We start from the raw sequence: 20107 nt of genomic DNA, 5'->3' as shown, positions 1-20107 counted from the left end.
GATGAAAAGAAATGAATCTATGTACACAAAACTCCTTAGTCCATATACTTTATTATTCTGTGACAGTTATAAGCTTATATTCTGCTCTCATATTTAGGACATCTTTAGCCTGATTTCTCTCTACACTTGTCTACGATCCCCTCTAGGTTCTATCTTAATTCCTTCATCTAGTTCTGCCCCTTCTAGGTTCTCATCCATTTTGTTCCTTCCCATATCATCTCCTCTCCCGTCTCCTCTCTCCTCTTCTCGTTCTACTTCATCTTGTTCTTCCCCATCTGGCTCTTTCTCATCTACCATCTCATTCCTCTAGTACTCTCCTGTAGCCCTTCAATCTACTTCTTCCCCATCTCAGTTTGTTCCTCTCAAGTTCTTACCCATCTAGTTCTCCCATTCTCTTTTCTCTTCCCCTCCCGTGCCCTGGAAGTCTCGGTATATAAAGGGAGGGTCCGAGCTAAATTGTGTAAAGCTATTACTTAACGTCCACCTCTCCTAGGTGGTATCTCCTTGTGGAATTTACTGTAAGTCAGGAGACTTGCATGTGGGCTGTTATCACTGTTAGTCCACCTGGGACTAACAATGGGCGCCCACCTGGGTGGTGTTTCCTGTAGTCCTTGAAAGTGGCCAAGGGAGATAATCTGATTCCAGAGAAAGCCTTTCCTGAGGCTGTTCTCCAAATACCTGGAATGTGTATGTCCAGAGAGTGATCAGTCTACACTGTTAGCCCTTCTTAGGGAAAAGTCAATTAGGAAAACTATGAAGGCACACATGACTTTCATAACAGAAGACAGCTGATATATAACAAGCCAAGTAACACCAAACACTCCTTGGGATTTGGCTTTCTCTGGAGGAATTCCCCGATTCCTCCAGGTAGTGACTTTGCCATAACCAGCTGAGTTCTTATGATATTCCTGCAGCCCACAGCAGAATTTTTAGAGGGGGAGAAATTTTCTTCTTTAGGGAAAAGCAGATCAGCTGGTTATCCAGTGCTAAATGATAATCCCTGAATGATACATACAAGTAACGTTATACAGACTGTACAGGTTATAGCTGGGAATGTGTGTGTGTGTGTGTGTGTGTGTGTGTGTGTGTGTGTGTACATGTACATATATTCAACCAATAACAATTAATGAAATAAGAGGCCATGATTGTGAAAGAGAGGAAGGAAGTGTATATGGGAAGGTATGGAGGGAAAGAAAGGAAGGGAGAACATTTTTAATTTATTATAATTTCAAAAAATGGATCTTCATGATGGTGTTAATCACATAAAATTCTATCATGTGCATATAAATACTATTGAATGATGAATATACCATTAAAACGTTATTAGTTAAAATGATAGAAAATTGATCCAGGACCTTATTAGTATTTATTTTGTTACAATTTGAAACAAAATATAAACATAAAGAATTGCAATGTTTTTGATGTTCAGTGAAGCTTTTTGTTGTCCTGTATTTTCTAAGTAGTTTACTATACTTTGCCTTTGAAAGTGCTTGGGTGTATGCTGAATTAATGATAAATTCCCAGTACATCATGAACAATATTGTATGAGTGATCTGGTGGGTCTATCAATCAGATTCTCAATTAATTAATTCATTACCTTACTTAATAAAACCTCCACAGATCATTATCACTACATTCTGCTCACAGAATATTCAAACAGGAAGGGGCTTCCACAGCCCTATACAGCAGTCCAATGTTTTATAAATGAACAAGCAGCTCTTCAGAGGAAAACATAACTTATTCAACACGACACACATGGATATTTTAAAGCATAGTTAGACTGTCATCAAACTTTTAGGTCTCACAGAAAAGTTTTAAATAGTTGAATGTTTCTTTCCACTATGCCTTAGTTGGGGTTTCTGTTACTGTGAAGAGACACCTTAAAGACAACTCTTAAAAGGAAAATATTTAATTGGGGTGGTTCACTTATAGTTCAGAGCTTTAGTCCATTATCATCCTGGTGGGAAGCAAGAAAGCATGAAGGCAGACATTATGCTACAGAAGGAGCTGTGAGTTCTTACATCTTGAATCACAGGCAACAAGAAGAGGTCTGTCTGACTGGTCATAGCTTGATCACATATAAGATCTCAATGGTCACCTCCACAGTGACATACTTCCTCCAACAAGGCCACACCTACCCCAACAAGGACACACCTACCCCAACAAGGCCACACCTCCTAGTAGCATCCTTCCTTGTCATTATTTTTCAAACAACCACACACCACTTATTCAAATTTCTCTTAATATCAGCTACTTTCATAACTGTAGTCTAGTCCTCAAAATTCATTGTCTATGAACTTATACTAATTAATATAACAATATATTAATATTAATATATATTAATTAATACAATAAATTAAATTATATTAATGTCAATGATCTTTATATTGTTAGTTCTGCTCCAGACTTACATTCTAGTTAGTTAACCATACTTTCATAATATCATTCACTTATTCCATCGTTTCGTAGTTTACAAACTTTTCTCAGCATCTGTTGACATTCATGAGACAATATTTTTTTAACTTAAGATTCCTGAAGATTACTAGTCAAGTATTTTGCATATCATCAAGCTTTCATTGGTCTAATACTGTCACATGTTGATACTGAGTTTAAAAACTAGAGGTAACAAAATCATCATTATTAGGCATAATATAAAGGCATCACTATGCTGTAAATTTCTAAATTCTAGTGACATTATCTTAAATTGTATGTCTCAGATTTTGTGTATGCTTTAACACTTTTAGGTTAACACTTTTGTTTTATAATGGATTAGTATTTTGGTAGTAAAATAGCATGGAAATATTCTATTCCATCCCCAAATTTTGACAGTAATTCTACCACACTTTTTGAACCTCATTTAAAGATTCTTCCTAAAGTTATCTAATCATGCTTTCTACATTTATTAATTGAAATTAATTTATATAAAACAACTATAAATTATTCATTAGATAATCTTTACAAATATGTATTTATGTGCAATGATTAGTATGTAATTGTCATCTTGGCAAACTCAGTGCCACCTGAGAAAAGAGGTCCAATTACAATAATTTCTAAAAATGGCTTGCCAGTGAGCATTATTGAGAAGGATTGTGATAATTGTTAGTTAATGTCAGAAGACCTGTCCTACTCTTGGTCAAACCATTCTCTAGGATGTGTCTTTAACTGTGTAGGAGCAAAGAAAGTAATCAAGCAAGAATCCATGTGTCCTCCATATTTTCTCTGTGCTTGAGTATGGACATGATGCCTTAAATTCCTGCCTTGACTTCCAACAGTGTGGGACTGCAGCTTGGAGTTGTAACTTTAGCTTACAATTATAATCCATCCCTTTTCCTACACTTTTTTGTCAAGGGATTTGTCACAGCTATGGAAGTGAAAGTAGAAATAAAAAACTCATTGAAATGTATTGTTGAAATGTTCCATCTGAGGTCATTGTGATTTATTTCATATTTTTACGTCGTAATTAAAAAATGATCCCTTTTTTGAGCATTTGCTTAATTTCAAACCTCCTGACTCTCCTATCTCAACATCCAAACTACTGAAATTGCTGGCATGTGGCTCCATGTCATTGAAGTAATTTAATACTTTATGGTGAATGATATTTAGAAAACGTCTCCTGAATGTTAGGCACACACATTGCTATTCCATGTTGCTGTTTTTAGAACATTCAGAGGCAGTGCTAAGAAATATATGATGATTAATTCATGTAAGCACATGTGTAGACATACAAATGTCCTTCTTTGTACCCAGGAATGTTTTATTTTTTAATTTTAAATTATTTATGGTAATATAAACCCAATTCTTAGAGCGGAAATTTATTTACCTTCCTTTTCAACTCTAGTATACATGCTCAATGGATTCAAAAATCACTAAGCAGCGATATAAGTGCTTTTGCTACAGAATCTACATTTGTAAAATTCCATTTATTTTTAGCATCACATTATCTCTTACTTAGATACTAGTCAAAAATACTATTTTGCCAAATTATGTAGTATAGTTACTTATTTTTCCATTTTTTTAAATGTAGTTACTCAATTCTTTTTCAGTAGTTTTATGTTAATGTGTCACAAGTTGTATCACATATTTATTCTGTGAAATGCATATTTTTGTTCTTAATTTTTTCTTCTGTTATATTTTTACTTGATGATAGAAATCTGGCAAATATTGAAGTATACATGGCAGATTTATAGTCCTTTATCCACCACTAGGAAGAGCACACAGAAAAGCTTCACTACTCAGTCTTTTCATTTCATTTGCTATATATTCTCAACACACAGTAAGTCTTAGTGTGCACCTTTTTTCCCTTGGGACTGTAGTTTTCTTTCCTTTTATTTTATTTTGTTATTTTTTTAAGAACCCTTAAAAAGGGAACCATTCAAAATATAGCACTTGGCATCTGACTATATTCATCTCATAAAAAGTATTTAAAATTCACTTACTTGGTTATATTTATAAATAGCTCATTTTAATCACCAAGTGAAATCTATTGTCTATATATAACAACCATTTACTCATTCAACAGTTGAATGACATTTGAGTGGTTTCCAGTTTAGAGTGAACAGAAATAAAATTGCTAAATATTTGCATATAGCTTCTGAGGTATGAAATCACTTTATTTTTATGGAATAAATTCCTTGAAATTTGCTTGCTGAATCAAGAAAATGAAAATTATAGTTAACAGGAGAACCAAACTTTTTCAAAATTGCTGTGCCATGTTACATTTCTGTTATTATTTTTCAACTTCTGAGTTCATCAAAGAGAAAAATTATAGCATTTTTACTTATGTATTTTATGGGGTATATTATATTTCCCCAGAGAATAATGTTAAGCATACTTTAGAAATTATTATCTCTCATGTCAATCTTAAGTATGTGTTTATAAATAGCCAACTTTTGCTACACCGTGTTTTTGGAGCATTTTAAGATCTATAACAGATCTCATGTGCCCGAGTCTCTCTTCCACCACCAAGACTGAAACTCAGTGAATATATACAACATATCCATCCAAACTTGAGATATTGTTATTAGTAAACTTCCATAATTTACAGTAATATTCACTTACTTTAAAGTTCCATAGTCTTTGACAAACATATTGCCATGTGTGATAACAATTATAGGTAATATAAAATCATTTTACAGCCCTTAAAATCCATTGCACTGGACTTCATTTCTTTCTTTTCAAATAACAAATACCATTCATTTCTTTACTCTAACTATAGACTTGTTTTTCCACAATATCTATGTGTCATATATTTATTTATAAATTTATCTCAAAATTTTAGGTTCCATGTTTATTTGGAATTTTTGTATCTAATTATTAAAACTTCAACTTTTATACTCAAGGTACAAATCTGTTTATAGCTATGTGATTTTCTGGTAATACATTCAAATTTGTATCTTTTAAATATTTTCATTCTTCTAATAGTGTGTTTATTTATTAATGGGTTTAAATTTAGACAATGTTATTTAAAATGCTGCCTATGGAACAAGGAAATGATTCTTGATATGCAAGCCTGGTGACCTGAGTTTGCTATCTGAAACCCACACCAGCCTCCACATGCTTGCTGCTGAGTGTATTTGCCCACATTCTTTCTCAGACAACACATGATTACTACTAATGATAAACGTATGATTAAAACAAAACACCAGCAAATCAAGGTTACAAAGATTCTATTCTGTATTTTCTTGTGATTTATATTTTATGTTTTTCTTCATATTCTTATCTTTGATTATTTGGGGAATAAGTTAGAGTACAACATGTTGTGTCTAAATCTATGTAAATTTTGCACAACAATGTTTAAGCTTCTTATATTTTCAAAACCCCAATGGAACATATTACCTTGTGTTTACCTTTGTGCTCTTTATTTTCCTCCACTGTTTTTTCTTTCTATTCTTTTGAAAATAACACATTGTCCTGATTTGTTTTCCTAGAATAAAATACAAATAAAGATACTGAAGTTCATCCGAACTTGTTAATTTTCTGTAATTACCTTTTTAGCTAGTTTGTCTCTATTACTTAAGCATGAAAAATAGAGCTTCAATTTCTTCAATAATGTATGTTGAGATTCAGTTGAATTTATTTTGCTTAAATTGGTTTGGTAGTAATAGATGTCTAATGCATTAGTTCTCCACAGACTATATTATTGTTCTATAAATTACCTTTTATTTTGTAATACTTTATTTTCCTAGTTATTAATTTTTTCCAATAATACTTTGTATATCATTACTTAAAATGTAAATCACTGTGACTTCTTATAATGGCAACTGTTTTATGTTTAAATACATTATCTCCATTGTTTAATTATTATTGTTACATTATAAAAACATATAATCAAACTTTTAGAAACTGTTTAGTTCATTTAGTATTACTTATATGTCTTTATTTTTGGTACTGACCACTTTGTCTTGGATAGCCAGTCAGGGGACTCATCCTTGGAGAAGACTAATTGTATCTCTGTCAATGGTCCTTATTTTCCTGTACCTCTTCATTTAAGAGTGAGGATATTTAAAATTTCCCCCATCCATATTAGTATGAATTGTACAGTGCTTTCCTTCAAGGTTAAACGTTGTATTTTCAAGGAAAACTTATTAAGACACAGGACTTCAAAGAAAGTTGAAATGACAAGGTCTTTAATGACAGTATATTTACAAAGAAGTAAAACAATAGAATGTTGTGGAAGAAGATAAAACAATACATTCTATAGAGAAGCTTCATTTAGACAGGAAGAGAACAACCTAAAACAGCATCAAGAGGTCTTTGACACTGATCAGATTTCACTAAGCCCCTCCAACCTTAAGAGCATATATCATACAAAGACATCTAACAGATAGGGCAAAGCGACAAAAAGGACATGGAGACAAGGTCTCCACTGCAAGGAGCAGAGTAGTCAGGCCAGCAGCTGAGAAGAACAAATGTAAAACAAGCAATCTGAAAAGAGAGAGCAGATTAACTGCTTAGAAGAGGCTCAGACCCACCTGGAGAGCACATCCCCCAAACTGTTGAGCTAATGTGCAGAGTGCTCCAGGGTCCCAGCTTTTCTGAGAGCTGTCACCCATGATAGAATAGGCTCTGGTGATCCAGCTGTCTTTGAGTCATTTCTGTTCTTCTAAGTAACCCCTCTCCCATATTCCTTCACATAACCACAATGAAATACATTCATCCAAAAATTTGGACTTTGGAAGTATTCATAGTTTGGTTTGTCCTGGGATCTCTATTTGGAGAGAGTAAACATGGGTGCTGTGTTTCCCCAGGAAAAATCTACCATATGTCAATTGGTGTTTAATTGTTTATGTCTAGTTGAAGAAGCCATATTTTTGAAATTTCATGGGTGCAGCTTCCCTGTGATAACATGTTCCCATCCTCTGGTTCTTACAATCTTTCTATCTCCTCTTCTTCGATATCCCCGGTGTTGCATAGTGGTTGGGTTGTAGGTATAAACATTATTTTAAATACATATTATACAATAAATTTTATTGAATGGCATGTCCATCTTATACTTTTGTTGACTGTAGCTGTTCATCCAGAAGTTATGTTGCATTTTATGAGCTGACAGTCCACATTTTATTGAAGTGTGCTTGTGTGTCAGGACACTTTCTTTTCTCTGGGAATTCTGCAATGATGATTGTTAAGAATGATGGAGAAAATTCCTTTCTGTTTCTATAGATCCAGTAGTAAATCCTTAGGTTTTCCATCATTAAATTTGATGTATAGATACAGTTTTGCTATGACTACTCTCTATTTGACTAAGGTTTTCTTCCTTATTTCTAGTTTATTGTGATAGTCCAGTAAATGGATGTTGAAATATTTCAAAGGTATTTCTTGTATCACTGAGAAAAATCATCATATTTTCCTAAAATTTATCCCCAAATACACAAATATTGATTTGGTTGCTACATTTATTATGACTGTTATTTTCCAAAATATACATTGATGTTATACTTAACACTAGATTCCATTCATATAAGATATTATTTGTGGAAATTTTCACCTTAGAAACCATCAAGCTTATCTCTACAACACAGTATAAACTCTGTAGTTCTGTTTATAAGATACCCATTAAACCACAAGATGGAGCACTGTCATGTTACAGTTTCCTCTGAGATTGAAACATTTCATTTTGCAGAGATCTCCTTAAGCAGGAAGGCAAACAACTCAAAACAGTTTCAGGAAGTCCCTAAAACTGACGAGATTTCCTGGGTCTCTTTCACAAGAGCAAACACACGAAGCTTCAAAGAAGACTGCTTGAACAGACCAACTTCCTGAAAGAACCAGAAGCCTGCTGAGCTACCCAGAAGAACTTTAGACCAGAGTCACTTGGAATGAACTTCTTGAGCTGCCTGATGGCTATGGAATGTGCTGCAGGGTTTCCAGCTTTGAGTTACCACCTGTTCTGAGAAGGGCTTTGGTGATACAGTTATCTTTGAACCATTTCTGCTCCTGTAAGAAGCCCTACACCCAAGCACCTGTGAGGAACTCCAGTATAACACATAGATTCACCAGGGTAGACTTTGGTGGTATCTGTATTTTGGTTTTGTTATGGGCTTCCTTTCTGGGGTGTTTATTGAATCTACCCATGAAAAGTTTTATCAAAGACCTAGCACTGTATAGCATCTCTGATCATAGAAACAATTTCTATACAGCATGTATGCGTTCCACACATGTTTAAAATTTCTACACTTATGAAAATGACAGTTTGAGAAAACTTGTAAAATTATTATAAATAAATTCATCATTAAGGATGGTACACAAATTATACCACAACATGTCTGTCTAAACAGGACCTGAGCCATGACAATACCAAAAGATATCCTAATGTAAAAGGTTGAAATTCAGGAAGGCCCTAGTGCTACACAAGGTACTTCAAGCAACTCATGCCTGCTAAGAGTGGGAGACTTAGTCTTCCCCCTGGATGAGGCCTTTTATTGGTTATCTAATAGGAAGTGGTTACCCTAAAATAATAAGAAACACTAACCTGACTGAATGCAATGTGTGTGTGTGTGTGTGTGTGTGTGTGTGTGTGTGTGTGTCAATAATAAGAGAAGAAGAAGAGGAGGAGGGCACAAAGAAGGAGGAATTATAACAAGTAGAAGGGAAAATGATGAAACACATTTTAATTTTTAAAAATGCAGTAAAAATCATGTTTATTAAGTGTTTATTTGACTAAGTAGTCACAAGTAATCAAATGGGCACAGAGCAAAACTTAAGTGTGTTGGTTAATATTATACGATTCACATTACAAGCCAATGCCAGAGCCTTCACATAAAAGGTAGATATAAGTCTTACATAAAAAATTCTATACAAACTTTATACTTTTTATAAAGAAAAACTCTATCTCTAATGGCATCATTTCTTACCACCATCATTATGTCCAATATCTATAAAGAGAAATAATCAATAAAAATATAACATTTGTAATGTTTTTTGTGCTACAAATTTGAATTATAATCATAGGCAAATGATAAGAGTTAATACACATGTAAAATATTGGTATGTATGAAATGGAGTATATGTAACCAGAATGGACTAGTAAAATTTATAAAGATCAAAACAAGATTTACCAGCCGTGCGGTGGTGGCGCATGCCTTTAATCCCAGCACTTGTGAGGCAGAGGCAGGTGGATCTCTGTGAGTTCGAGGCCAGCCTGGGCTACCAAAGTGAGTTCCAGGAAAGGCACAAAGCTACACAGAGAAACCCTGTCTCGAAAAACAAAAAAACAAAAAAACAAAAAAAAAAAAGATTTACCAAATTGTAATACTACTTTTTTTTTTTAAAGATATTATTCTCCCGTGACCAACAGCTTTGCTTGTAATTAATTTATGGCCAAGAAATTACAGCTGAAACATAACTAATAATTACCTCTACAAGAGGATGTAAGCTATTGGCAAAAGGTATAGTCTACATATATTATTTAAAGTCTATTAGTTTAGGAATTCAACTAACTTAATAAAATACAAATTACCACCACTAATGTAAATCATAGTTTGAAAACTACATTCAGTGGGAATAACTTTCTATTGTAAAGTATATTTTAATTGAAATATACTTATATTACTTTCTTCCTCTTTGTCTTCTGGGCCCTCCCAGCTACTTCCCTCAAATCCCTCCCATGCCCCTCCAGTCTGAAGTTGATAGCCTCTTCCTATTTAATATTGCTACAAACAGGTATAAATATATATTATGTCTGAACAAATGTATATAAATAAAACCTGTTGGATCCATTTTTGTTGTTTGTGTGTATGTAGTTTCAAGGTCAGCCAGGACACATTGGAAATCAATAAAGAGATTCATCCCTGTGAGAGAATGATTATCCTTCTATAAAAATTCACTACTTGCCTGTAGTTTTTGCCTTCGGGTGGGACTCTGTGGTGGTTTAAATAAGAATGACCCCTATAGGCTCTTACCTTGAATGCTTTGTGACTAGGGAGTGGAACACTTTGATATGATCAGAAGGGTTAGGAGGTGTGGCCTTGCGAGGAAGTATGTCATTGGTGGTGAACGGTGAACTCTTAGGTTTCAAAAGCCCATGCCACCAGTCACAGTCTCTCTCTCTCTCTCTCTCTCTCTCTCTCTCTCTCTCTCTCAGCCTGTAGAGGAGGATGTAACTCTCAGATCCTGTCCCAGTGCTGTGACTGCTGCCATTTTCCTTGCCATGCTCCCTACCACAATGATAAGGGACTAAACCTCTGAAACTGTAAGCAAGCCCCCAGTTAAATGGTTTCTTTAATAAGAGCTGCCTTGGTCAGAGTGTCTCTTCACAGCAATAGAACCATGACTAAGACCATGTCCAGTTGTCCTCCTTGCTTGTTAATATGTCAGTTGATGGTGCCAATTTTTCTAGTCATATTTATGCAGCCATTTCTAAGACAGACTTTTGTAGATGAATTTCTAAAATGGTCTTATTAAATAAAAAAACACAGAGCCAAATATAGGGGTGAAAGCCTTAGATCAGGGAAATAGGGAGGGCCACCAGGCAACTTTACCTTACCAACTTTGCAGGTTCCAAATGCAAGTTACTTCCTGTCTACCCACACCTTTATTGCCTTGCTGTTCTGCATTCTCATTGGCTATCTTAGCCCAGCTACCTTACTTCCTCTTCCATTATCTATCCTATTTTGGTGAGTCCAAAATGTACATAATTCACTTTCTATCCTAAAATATATTACCAACAGAAAACTATCTTATGATGTCTTTCAAACTTATATACTTAACATCTCTTAGTGAGTTTCTTTTCTGAATTTCTTAACAAGGAAAACTGTAACTATAACTATCTAATCTTCAACTCCTTCAGAGACCCAAGAAGGAAATAATATTACCTAGTAAAAGAGGAAGTGCAAACAAGCGACTTCCAAAAAACTGTGAGTTGACAGAAATAGCCAGCTGCCTGGACAGTCACCCAAGGTTTCTCTGCAACACTGGGGCATCATCTTCAGTCTACAGGCTTAGCATATCTGACAGCCTCATTTGTGAAGTAGGATGTACACAAGGCCTACACCTCGACTTCACATTCAGTGTGAGTAGTCCATATACCAGATCAACTTGAATTCCACCAGTTTCCTGTCATGATTCAGGATTTTAAATTCTGGAAATTGCTGGTGTTTTTTGAATTCAGCTGTCCATTCTTCTCAGCTTGTGGGTGGCTTCATCTTCTTTATTAAATGCCAGTCTACCATTGAGAGGTTAGACCCTGTCAGCCTAGTTACTCCTTTAAGAATAACTGTTTCAGCTACTGTTCCACTGCACACCAGAAGCCATTGATCCACTGCCTGTTCATCTGCCCTCAAAGAAAGGGGCACTGTACCTTTTGCAGATTGCAAAGCCATATTAGCAGTGGTGTCATATTGTCCTGGCCTCAGAGGATGCATGCTGCCAAAGCTGCAATCACACTTGTATTGGTATAGGAGTTTGTGATGTTTGGGGCTCTTAAAATCATTTCAGCCCCTTGGATGTGTCTAATTGTTGAAGATACTACACACTAAAAGGACCTAGGACTATGATGATTTTGTCTGTATCTGCCATGAAAACTTCTTTACAGAAGTCTAGCTTCCATGATTCCAGAAAATAACATGCAAAGTTACCAAGAGATGGTAGTCATATATAGTCCTACCCATTTGCAACACCTATGAAAAGCAGTAATTGCCAGTACGGCAAGATGTCCATAAAGGTGGAGTACGTTACACTCTACAGGCCAATGACAAACAGAATCAGTCTGATGGTTCTAACAGCCCAGGCATCAAAAGGAAAATCATCCTGGTACTGGAAATCAAGACAGATTCTGAGAGCTAGTAAATCATGGACCATAGGAAAGAATCCACTACCATCACATTGCTAGACCAACATAATTCCTAACTACATTCTCAATATTTATTCTTATACTCACAGACCTGTACACTAACCATCTCTCATAAAAGAAGCTTGACTTCAAAGCAAGTGGAGAGCAAAAGAGAAAACCACAGAGACACAATGTACAGATGGAGCTCAGCCACAAGGGATACATCAAACTCACGGATACATGGATTAGTCATAATAATTTTCTTTTTGTTTCTTTAGAAATTCTTTTTTTTTCCTTTTATTGAAAATCCATTTTTTTCTCATATAATATGTCCTGATCATGGTTTCCTAAACCTCTACTCTACCCAATTTCTTCCAACTACCTCTTCATCAGGATCCACCCCCTTTCTGTCTCTCCTTTGAAAACAAACTTCTAAGGGATAATAATATAATTAAATAAATAAAATAAAACAAAAACTAACATGCTGAAATAGGACAAAACAGCAAAAAAAAAAAAAAAAAAAAAAAAACAGAAGGGAAAGATCTTAAGAACAGGCACAAGAAACAGATATAAATGCAGAAACCCACTGGTCTGTACACTCAGAAATCCCTAAAAATACAAAATTGGGTTCTGGGTGGCAGTGGTGCACGCCTTTAATCCTGGCACTCTGGAGACAGAGCCAAGCTGATCTCTGTGAGTTCGAAGCCAGCCTGGTCCACAGAGCGAGATCCAGGAAAGGCACCAGAACTACACAGAGAAACCCTATCTTCGATAAATGTACAAAAAAAGAATGATGCATTTATATAGTTATTCTTTATCAATAAAATAATCAGGAGTCAAATATCACTGTAAGAAACTGAATGATCAGAGAATTGGCAGAGAAGTGACCAGTCACTTCCTATCTCTCTGTTCTTCCATCTAAAAGTCTGAGATCCTCTCTAAGCCCTGCCTTACTACTTCTTGTCTATCTGTCCTCAGTCCTCCAAAACTTCTATGTTAATTTTGGTCAGGTAGCAGCTAGCTTTGTCTTCTGGTTCAAAGCAAGCTTTATTGTCAGAATACTGTCAAAATATCATACAACATTGAAAGCCATAATATATATGCAAAGGAGCTGTAGGGTAAATAAGAGAAAATAAATAAATAATTGTATAAATAAAAACTAAGAAATATAAAATTTTATAAGTATTAAATAAAATAAAATAAAACTGTATGACATTATGAGAGAAGGAACATCCAAAGATACTATTGAGTTAGTTTTCTGTTGGACATCTACTTACTGTTGGGCATGTGGTCTACACTTAAGAGTAATTTGTTTTCTCAGTGAGACTTCCTAGGAGAAAATTAAATTTTTATTTGCAAATGGGTGTCAATCATCTGGATTAGGGATGGAGACATGTGCTCACTTCTCCTTTTGGTTCTAGGACCCCATCTGGTACAGACTGGTGCAGGCCCTATGCATCTACCCTCAGTCTCTCTGAGTTCATATTCGCAATAACAGTCCTGTTTAGAGGACTGAGGACAGATAGGGCCTTGCTTCCTTGGTGTCTTCCATCACCTCTGGCTCTGACTATAGGTTACTCTCAACAAACCAATGCAGGTCCCTGATGCTGAAGATAGCACCTGTATGACTCATTGAACGTGGCGAAAATAAGCTGGTGCCTGCATAAAACCTTCTACGTTATTAGAATAGGAAGGTACTCTGCACACTAACAAAGGAGAAACATAAATACCAGCCCAGCTAAAAAACTTCAGTATACAATGGTTTCTGAAAGAGCTGCTAGTGCAATGGTGGCACAAAATTTGTGGGAATAACCAACCATTTAGGACCCCTCCTCAAGATGGAACCCATATCTGACACTGCTTTTATGACCAAGATCCCCAGACTAGATAGCTCAGGAATTTGAAGTAGTACCAAATATGACTCTTCTACTCAAAGAACATAACAATAGAACTAGATAGATTGCTGTAATCAAAACCAGTGCCTTGCTCAACCATCAAGAAGGAATCTTTGTCTTGTAGCAGATGTGAATAAACACAGGAACTCATACCCAGACATTAAACAGAGAGTGAGAGAAATCGGTATATTCATTTTAAAGGGGATATCTCCATCAAATACCTGCCCTCAAGGCTCAGGGAACACTACGGAATAACTTCCAATGTTAAACTGCGTGTGTTTGAAGCACAGGTTATTATAGACAGTGCACTAGCTTTACAGGGCTTTGAGAAACTTTGAAATGTGCAAGAAACATAAGTAGTAATATTGGAAATAGATCTCCACAGTACCTACCACTTCAAATGTAATGACCATAATGTTATCATAACTACTAACCATGGATTTAATAATTTTCAGGTGTTTTAGGATCCATGAAATATAAATGTTAAAGCTACAGTTAATATTTAAATCAACTAAAGGTTTCAATATATGCATCATTCTGATAGATTTTCATGAAAAAGGAATGAATAAAAATGAATTTTTCAAATATTTGTTTGCCATTATCTATATTTAAATTAGATTGAATATTATAACTACATCTTTGTATATATATTTATGTATATCAATTTGTTGAAGAGTAAGTAATTCTGGAGTACTTGTATGAATAAAATTGTAAAAAATTCAATTATATGTTAGTTCAGAATCAAAAAGTAGTTGTTGGCATTTTTAATTTTGTTTTAATACTGAGTATTCAGTATAAAAATCTATAGATTGTTCAACAACTAGAGAAAAAATGATGCCATACATTAAATGATCGGATAAGTCAGAAGCATGGTCAATAAATTGTGCAATTCATTCAAATAATTCACACTCCATAATTTCTTGGTTGAGTTTCTATATTATTTTCCAATGTATGATGCAAAGAAATAAATATGGACTGTATTAAAAGTAAAATATGACCATTATAAAAAAAGATGAGAGTAAGTCATTTTAAAAGAAACTTATTAAAAGAGTTTTTCTCAGGGTGAAATTCTTGCTATACGTTACTTCCCAGAGGCCACCTATACACAATGCAGTGATATGTGAATACATAGGTAAATAAATATTTTTTATTCAGAGAAAGAAAACATTTGCAAAGTTAAAATCCAAACAAGTAATAAATTTGAAAAACTTACACATGAATAAAATGAAATGCATGAGTCAATTCTAAAGTTGAACCTATAAAAGTATCAAATTATTTATTCATATGAAAAAGTAATTTGAAAAATATGCAATAAAATTTTTTCTAAGATAAGATAGTATCATAATTATGGCAGTTTTAAAGTTAATAGGTACATTTTTGTCATTTTGGAATGAATGTCATCTTATGTTGAATATGGAAAATTGGATTTAAATTGTATACGTGGGAATAATAATTCAAGAATACTTAGTGGAAGTCCAAGAAGAACAATAATCAGGGCCCTTGCTCTGATAGGCAATAATTAACATGATAAGACTGGAGAATATATGTCTTGAACTCAATCACTTTAGCTCATAACTTAACAAATACTCTTCTTGAATTTTACAGGGAAGATAATTTCATTTATAATGTAGTTATAGATAACATTTTCTCCAACAACATAAAAGGCTAATAGTGCTAACAATGGAGTAGATTTGCACATATTTTAATTGAAAGACAAAGGTCATTCATTACTCTCAAGCATTACTGAGATTATAACTTTAAATGTGGATATATAGGGTGAAATCATTTCAAAAAGCAATTTAAAAGAGAATAGCTTGTTGAAATACTGTTTTCTCCATTGAAGCAATTCTATCCTGTAGAACCTGGCAACATGACGCTGAGGAAGAGCTTTGCTATGTAACTATGGAGTTCCAGCAAGGAAATGTTTAGTGAAGAAAAATGGCAGTGGATTTCTGTGAGTGTGCAGTGTTTCTCCAGGGGACCCTTCCTTCTGCACGGCACCATAGTTGTGGAAATGACAGTCCACTGTTCTTGAGGATGTTATGTGTCCTAGAGCTCTAAGTCAGAGCTTGTTCTTAAAACCACTTGGTTTGTTATTTGTTTATATTTACTTTCTGCTATTTCTCTTGTAGGAAGATATAGAGTTCAGCTTTTTTATCAGGTGAATTCCTCACCTTAAAGGCCATGATGACTTTCTAGGTGATAGTGCAACCATCCACTAAAATATTCAAAATTTGTTATTTGAGTAGATCAAAAGATTTGAGTGTCTATGTAGCAAATCCAAAAATCTCATGAGGAAACCAAGGAGGAAATTCTTGAAGGAATATCGGTACAAAACACTGCCTCAGATACTACAGAAGTACAGTAAGACACACATGTGAAAGCCAGGAGAGATAGCGGGGGTTAAGAAGTAGAGTGCAGCCTAGATCACTGTCAAGTTACCACTTAACTCAAGTAACCTGGAAAGCCAGTGCTGAGACAGTAATACAAGGCAATGGAGTTTGAAGAAAGATTTAGCAAAGGCCTTGCAAATATACACAACTACTCCCTCAACAATCGTTAACAGAAAAGCACAATCATGAAAGAAAATCTGGTATTTTTAAAAACACAGATTTAATAGTTTCAAGGCCTACCAATGGATAAGAAAATGAAACTTGTTGATGGTCTTAGACTTAAACAAACTCTAAGGCATTCTGCTCTCTTCTTAAAGCAGAAAAAATATTTCAACAGTAGATATGAGTGTTCCCATTAATAAAAAGGAGTCCTGGATACAAAATAATAGGTGTTTGGGGAATTAGATTTTGCTACTTTCCCTTCACTAAAAATGATAACAACCAGCTCATCACTTTGTAGTACAAATTTCTGTACTTTAAACAGAAACTGCCTAGCGAAACATCATATATGAGACTGGATAACTTGGCGGCCAACAATATGACTCAGGGTATATTATTGTCTGCAGTCAAGCTAGACCATCTAGGTTTAATCCTTGGGGCTCAGATATTTGAAGGAGACAACTGATTCACTTAAGTTGTCCTCTGATATCTACATACACACCATGGCACATTGGTACTCCACCTTATTTCATATATATATATATATATATACAAAAAATAAATAACATTTAATTTAAAATTATAAAGCAATGCAAAGTAACATAATATCACATGGTAAAATAGGGATAGTTTTGTAAAAATTCGGCAAATAAAGTGATTATATATACTTGATTTTGCAACCTTCAGAGAAATTAATTCTGAATCTTTGATATACTTTTAAACACAAAATAATTTGGTTTCCTTCCTTCATTGAAGCAAAGTGGAGATCTGGTCAGTGATACATCTAAAGCAGGACTAACACCAGTGGGATTTATCACTCTAAAGATATAACAATGAGAAAAGAAAATAGGACTTGGGAGTGAGGGTGTTACCAGAATAATCATAAACCTTTATAAAAGCAATAAAAAGGTTACTGTTTTCAACACTCTCTGTTGAACTGAGGCAACAGATCTCAAAAGTTACCGTACTAAAGAAATTTAAAATCCATAAATTTTAATTTCAAAAATGAAAAATTATCCATAAATCAGAATATCTTTTATTTTTCTAGAGCTCACCAAACCATTAAATCACAGTGAAAATGATTTTCTACACAGATAAAAAATTAATTTGTATTTATAGGAAAATTCTTTTTTTCATAAAAGTAAAGCACTCGTTCCCTCCTCTGTAACCAAACTTTCTACCCAGTTAAATATTACACACCATGCTGAAGGCTCGAGAAAAGATAGAATATCAGGGCTTTGGGATAAATTAATTAGAGGATTTAGATAAAATAAGCAAGGATTTTGAAAATTAACTAAAACAGAAGAAAGGGACATATGAAAATTGTGAGACAGCATGAAAAACAAAACAAAATCAACCTTCAAATAGGCAGAGGTGTGTGTGGGTGTGTATGTGTGTGTGTGTGTGTGTGTGTGTGTGTGTGTGTGAGAGAGAGAGAGAGAGAGAGAGAGAGAGAGAGAGAGAGAGAATTCCAAACCAATAACATAGTTCAGATCCTCAATCAGAGAACTGAAAAAAATCCTCTCAAAACTAAGGAAAGACACACTTGTACAGAAAGAAGAACACAGAAAATCAAGTAGACACAACTAAACAAGAAAATCCCCGTGACGTGCTAGGTGACACATGCTAGGCAAACAAGGAAACGATGTTGAAAACAACAAGAGGAAAATCCTCATTTATAAATATAAGTCCATCAGAATAAAGATGACTTATGACTGGATACTTTGAGAGCTAGAAGATAGTAGAACAATGCATTCCAAATCCTAAAAGGCCGTGACTACCAGCCAAGAGTAGTATACCCTGCAAAACTATCTGCCATAATTTAAGAAAAAAGAAAGAAAAATGTCTGTGACATAAACAGCCTAAAAATTTTCAAAACTATCCAATCAAATCTACATAAAGCACAGAGAGCAATATTTCAGGCTGAAGAGAGGACTGTGGAAGAAATAAAAATCCATAATAATTATGTAATCAAGATATAGCAAAACAATGCAAAAATCAGTAACAGGATGACTATGAACAATTGCACACTTCAATAACTTTAAATATCAGTGACCTCAGTTCTTCGATCTAAGATACAAACTGACAAACCACATCAATAAACAAATCCATCTGTCTGCTGTCTACAAGAAACCTATTTTATACTTAAAAGTAGGCAGATGTTAGGAGTAAAAAGACGAACAAAAGTACAATGTTTGAACTCTGACACAATGGAGTTCAAACTAAAACTGATCCGAAGAGATAAAGAGGGACAGTTTATTCTAGTTGAGGAAACAGTTAACCAAGACGACACTACTATCCTAAGCATATAGGCACCAAATTCTGGTGCACCTAATCACATTAAAAAAAAAGATATGCTACTATATTTAAAGACATAGATCAACATCAACCCATCAATAATAAGTGATTTCATCCTCCAATAGATAGGTCATGTGGTCAAAATAAAATAAAATAAACAGATATGAGGGGTAGCTTGTATCCTTCCTTAAATGGACAGAACAGTGTGGTAGTATTGTGTTCCCCAAAATATTGTGCACCCTAATTAACTTATCTGGGGTCAGAGACAGAACAGCCACAATATTAAACATAGAGGATAGGCAGTGGTAGCACACTCCTTTAATCCCAGCACTTGGGAGGCAGAGGTGGGCATAAATCCATGTGTTCAAGGATACAGCCAAGCATGGTGACACACACCTTTAATCCCAGAAAGCAAGCCTTTAATCCCAGGGAGTGATGGTAGAAGGCAGAAAGATATATAAGACGTGAAGACCAGGAACTAGAAGCATTTGGCCTGGTTAAGCATTTGGCTGGTTAAGCTTTTAGGCTTTGAGCAGTCAGTACAGCTCAGCTGAGAGCCATTGGGATGAGGACACAGAAGCTTCCAGTCTGAGGAAAAAGGACCAGCTAAGGAACTAGTGAGGTGAGGTAGCTGTGGCCTGTTCTGTCTCTCTGATCTTCCAGTGTTCACCCCAATACCTGGCTCAGGTTTGATTTTATTAATAAGATCATCTAAGATTCATGCTACAGAACAGATATCTACAGAAAGTTTCACCCAAACACAGAGAACACACTCTACTCAACAGCACAGAGAAACTTTTCTAAAATGGACCACATCCTGGGATAAAAATCAAATATTTGCAAATTCAAAAATATGTAAATAACTCCTTGTTTCTGTCTGAGCATATTGCTATAAAAGGTAAATTAGATACAAAGAATTTCATCCACATACACAAACTCATGATGAAATGGACAATGGGTTAAAGAAGAAAGCAAGAATAAGGACAAATTTTTATGAAAGTAAGTGAAAGGGAAAACACAACAAAATACAAACTTTGAAACATATTGAAAACAGTTCTACAAGGGAAATTTATATCTCCAAGTACTTACATTAAAAA

The sequence above is a fragment of the Peromyscus leucopus genome, chromosome 13, assembly GCF_004664715.2.
Source record: "Peromyscus leucopus breed LL Stock chromosome 13, UCI_PerLeu_2.1, whole genome shotgun sequence".
In the NCBI taxonomy this organism is placed as follows: Eukaryota; Metazoa; Chordata; class Mammalia; order Rodentia; family Cricetidae; genus Peromyscus; species Peromyscus leucopus.
This window is presented reverse-complemented; position numbering follows the sequence as displayed.